The following is a 5,267-nucleotide window of genomic DNA, read 5'->3' on the forward strand; positions in this document are numbered from 1 at the left end:
ACTCGGGAGGCAGAGACAGGCGGATCTCTGTGAGTTCGAGACCAGCCTGGTCTATAAGAGCTAGTTCCAGGACAGGCTCCAAAACCACAGAGAAACCCCGAAAACAAAAAAACAAAAAAACAAAAAAAAAAATACCACCTCAAACCAAGTCCAATTTGTGGCTCAGACTGGTGTTGAATCCACAGTCATCCTCCTGTTCAGCACCAAAGTGCTAGGATTACAGGCCTGAAGCACCACACCTGGCCACAAATGAAGTTTTACAATTAATGCATTTGTTTATTCATTTAAGAAGGTTTATTTACTTTTTTGCCAGGCGGTAGTGTCACACACCTTTAATCCCAGTACTCAGGAGGCAGAGGCAGGTGGATTTCTGTGAGTTTGAGGCCAGCTTGGTCTACAGAGAGAGTTCCTGAACAGCTACACAGAGAAACCCTGTCTTGAAAAAAAAAAAAGAAAAAGTTTATTTTTATTTTATGTATGTGGGTGTTTGCCTGCAGGTATGTCTGTGTACCCATGTGTGTGCAGAGACTGCAGCGGGCAGGAGAGGACAATGGATTCCCCTGGAGCTGGAGCTGGCTGAGTGCTGGCAATCTGGTCTTCTGAAAATGCAGTCAGTGCTCTTAACTGCTGAGCCATCTCTTTCTATCCCTTATCTATCTACTTGTGAGACAGAGTCTCACTGTGTTGCCATGGCTGGCCTCAAACTCACAGACAGATCTGCCTGCCTCTGCTATGCCTGGCTTATTGATTTATTTTGAGACAGCCTGAGACAGAGTCTCATGTAGCTTAGGATGGTCTCAAACTAACTGTGTAGCTGAAATTGGCCTTAATGCCTGACTCCTCCTGCCTCAACCTGCCCAGCTCTGGGTTAATACTACCTACTACTACCTCTGGGCATGTACTACCTACCATACATACCTCACCAGAGGCAGTTTTCAAAATAACCTCCCTTTTTAATACTTATTTTCATCTTTTAAAAAAATTTATGTACATGCAAGTGTACAGGTACCTGAGGAGGCCAGAAGAAGACAGGAAATCCTCTGAAACTGGAGTCACAGATAGCTGTGAGCTTCCATTCAGGTGATGGGAGCTTAAACTCGGGTCCTCTGCAAGAGCTGCCAGGTCTCTTAACTACCTCGCCAGCTTTCTAGCACTCTGAAAAATGCATTCATTCATATTTATTTATTTATTTATTTATTTATTTGGTATTTCAAGACAGGGTTTCTCTGTAACTTTGGTGCCTGTCCTGGAACTAGCTCATGTAGACCAGGATGGCCTCAAACTCACAAAGGTCCACCTGCCTCTGAAAAATTCTTTTTTTTTTTTTTTTTTTTTGGTTTTTTCAAGACAGGGTTTCTCTGTAGCTTTGGAGCCTGTCCTGGAACTCCCTTGGTAGACCAGGCTGGCCTCGAACTCACAGAGATCCGCCTGCCTCTGCCTCCCGAGTGCTGGGATTACAGGCGTGCGCCACCACCGCCTGGCCCAAAATTCATTTTTTTAAAACACCATTTATAACCAGGTGTGGTGGCGCATACCTTTAATCCAGCACTTAGGAGGCAGAGGCAGGCGGATCTCTGTGAACTCTATGCCAGCCTGGTCTACAGAGAAAGTTCTAGAACATCCAGGGTTATGTTTTTATTTATGTTTCACAAATAAATAGACAGACAGATAAATAACAAATGGGTCTGGGAGCACAGCTCTCTGGCAAAACATTTGCCTAGCAGCCATGAACCACTGGCCTTCATTTCAACACCAGAGCAACAGGTGACTAGTTCTTTCTGTGTGTGTGTGAGTGCGTGTGTATGAACATGTGCAGGAGTATGCATGTATGTGTGGCGTATATGTGCATGCATGTGTGTACATGTCTGTATGTACACACAAGCATGCATTTACGTATGTATGTCTTTGTCAGATGCCTCCCTGGAATGGTACTCTTAATAACTGAGCTAGCCCTCTAGACCAGTGGTTCTCAACCTGTGGGTCTCGACCCCCTTAGGAGGTTCACTATCAGATATTTACATTATGAGCCATAACAATAGCAAAATAGCTTCATATTCATGAAGCAGCAATGAAGTAATTTTATGGTTGGGGTATTATTTTGAAAACTGTGTCTTGGCTGGGCGGTGGTGGCGCACACCTTTAATCCCAGCACTTGGGAGGCAGAGGCAGGTGGATCTCTGTGAGTTCGAAGCCAGCCTGATCTACAGAGCAACCCTGTCTTGAAAAACAAAAAGAAAGAAAGGTAGAAAGGAGGGAAAGAGAGAAAGGAAGAAAAAGAAAACTGTGTCTCTCTGTGTCTCTGACTAGGTAGCGCGTGCCTGGTACCTTACGACATGAGGAACTGTATTAAAGGTCCCAGCGTTAGGAAGGTTTAGAACCACTGCTCTAGCCTTGTTTCTCTTATTGGCTTACGGCTTGACACATCAAGCTAGGCCTGCAGATCGGCCAGCCCCAGGGACTCACTGGTCTCCACCTTCCTGCCCGGGTTTCATACTTATCTCATACAGGTTCTAGGACTCAGGTTCTCATGTTTGTACAAGCACCAGTCAGCTATCATCTCTGCCTCAAACTGTTTTTGGGGGGGTGCCTTATCACAAAATATCAAGACCCAATTTGGGATGCCATTTGGGGTCAGAGATTCCATCCTCCAAGTTAATCTCAAACAACCATTCCACGACGGCAGGTCTCATCTTGTGCCCTCTCCAAGGTTTCTCCTTGGACCTGCAGAGAGGGACTGGGATAGGTCCTTTCACCTCACTATGGAGAGGATCAGAAGTTCATTGTAAGGGCTGCTTCCTGAGCCAGGACATCCAAGGGGAAAGATCAAAGGCTCTCCTGCACCACTGCTAACCGGCCACAGGCCAGGAGAGCCCTTAAAACAATCCTGTCTGAGCGGGCTACTGGAGGAAACAGGCCTTCCACTTTTTCCCCAAGAGAATAAAGCTAGTTAGTTAGTAGTTCCCTTGACCTGGCCCTGGCAGTTGCGCCTAAACATGAAGACGGGGGCTCTCTGAGGGGCTGCACATGGGAAGCAGGGTGCTGACCCACCCATACTCATTCCCTACTGACCCCATGCAGCACAAGCCTATACAGAACCCACAGTCAGCTATAATCTTGTCATTTGATAGCTGTTTTTTGCTTTGCTTGACACAGGGTCTCAAGTAACCCAAGTGGATCTTGAACTTGCTGTGTAGCTGAAGATGACCTTGAACTCCTAATACTTCTGTCTCCACCTCCTAAATGCTGAGGTGGTGGTTATGGGTACCAAACAGGCACTTCTGGGGTTTTCTGGCTGTTTGGTGTTATTGAGACAAGGTCTTACTATGTTCTACAGGGTCTTGCTAAGTATCTCACGCTGACCTTGAACTCACGACCCTCTAGACTCAGCCTCCCTGGAACTAGGACCACAGGTGTGCACAGAATGACTGACAATCTAATCTATTGGAAACAGAGTCTCACTATGTAGCCCTGGCTATTCTGAAACTCACTGTGTAGACCAGGCTGGCCTCAAACTCACAAAGATCCACCTGCCCCGGCCTTCCAAGAACTAGAATTAAGTACACCATTGCTAGCATGTACTGATTTTGTAACTACATTTTACACTTACCTTATCAAATTTTAATTTTATATGCACAGTCTATATATGTGTGTATAAAAGAATGAGCTGGGCAGTGGTGGTGCGCACCTTTAATCTCAGCATTCAGGAGGCAGAGGTAGATGATTCTCTGTGAGTTTAGGACAGTCTGGTCTACAGAGTGAATTTCAGGACAGGCAAAGATACACAAAGAAACCCTGTCTCAAAAAACAAAAAAAAAAGAGCCGGGCAGTGGTGGGGCACGCCTTTAATCCCAGCACTTGGGAGGCAGAGGCAGGCGGATCTCTGTGAGTTCGAGACCAGCCTGGTCTACAAAGCGAGTTCCAGGACAGGCTCCAAAACCACAGAGAAACCCTGTCTCAAAAAACCAAAAAAAAAAAAAAAAGAAGAAGAAGAAGAAGAAAGATAGAAAAAGAAAGGAAGGAAGGAAGGAAGGAAGGAAGGAAGGAAGGAAGGAAGGAAGGAGAATGTGCACATAGAGGCTGAGCAGATGGTTCTGCAGGTAAGAGCTCTTGCTGGCAGGCAAGCATGAAGACCCAAGTTCAAATCCCCAGCACCCATGTAAAAAGTCAGGCATGACTGCTGGAGCAAAACCAGACATCCTCCCCTGGCCTGTGTGTTCATGTGCATCTACACACATGTGCACATATACACCACACTCATACACAAAAAGAACATTTGTATACACACATATGCATGTAAATAGTCTCATATACATGTGTACACACCACACACATATTCTTATTATAATTTTTTGCAAAGCTGAGGGTAAAACCCAAGGCCTTGAAAATACTACAGAAGTATTCTACTACTGAGCTGCACCCCATGACCTTGCTTGAAACTGAATGGGAAGTCCTGAAGGCTACAGTTTCCACAGGAGAAGCTGAAGGTGACATGACCAGGAGGGACATTCTGGCAGTATCCTCTGTGAAAGGGGAGAGCACCGAGAGTGACAGCACAGGGTCAGTCTTACAGGAAAAAAAAAAAAACCGTCATTGATTTTCCACCATCCTCCTTCTATGCTGCACACATATAAACTGGACTCAGGAGAACTACAAAACTTCCAGAAAAATCTTTCTTCCCCAACCCAGCTTTTTCACTGGAAGATTTATACAGTTGAAACACTATCCCTCCCAACTCTGAGAAGTATTTCCTTACTGCTTAGCAGTCAAGGAGCTTGGGCAGGTCACGAAGAAGGCTTGGTCTGACCACAACCAGCAGCACCCCAGATGTTCAACACCTCCACACCCACCAAGACCTGGAGAGGCACGCTCGCTCAGGCAGCCACCTAGGGGCTGTGTCTTCCAACTAAGCATTTCCGGATCCAATCAGTCACGACTTGGGAGAAATGCCTGGGAATGGGTGGAGTGAGTATGGTAGGGGTTCCCCTCCTCCACCAGCCCCAGAGAGATAAACATAAGCAACCAGCCACTGACAGGAGTGGACTTGAAGAGTAGGCTCAGAGCCTGATCAGCATTCTAGGGCTTCAGATCTGTGGCTGGTAAAATGGGGGTCAAAAAATAAACAAACAAACAAAAAGAATTATAAATCCCAGCACTCGGGAGGCAGAGGCAGGCGGATCTTTGTGAGTTCGAGACCAGCCTGGTCTACAGAGCTAGTTCCAGGACAGGCTCGAAAGCCACAGAGAAACCCTGTCTCAAAAAATAAAAAT

The 5,267-nt window shown here is 46.1% G+C and overlaps 1 protein-coding gene across 1 annotated transcript in view; it reads right to left on the reverse strand.

Moving 5' to 3' along the window:
- Slc25a42 (solute carrier family 25 member 42) overlaps nucleotides 1-5,267 on the reverse strand; it is a 29,599-nt gene that overhangs the window by 23,319 nt on the left and 1,013 nt on the right. The window lies entirely within an intron of this gene.

This window comes from Microtus ochrogaster, unplaced genomic scaffold (assembly GCF_000317375.1).
Source record: "Microtus ochrogaster isolate Prairie Vole_2 unplaced genomic scaffold, MicOch1.0 UNK81, whole genome shotgun sequence".
NCBI lineage: Eukaryota > Metazoa > Chordata > Mammalia > Rodentia > Cricetidae > Microtus > Microtus ochrogaster.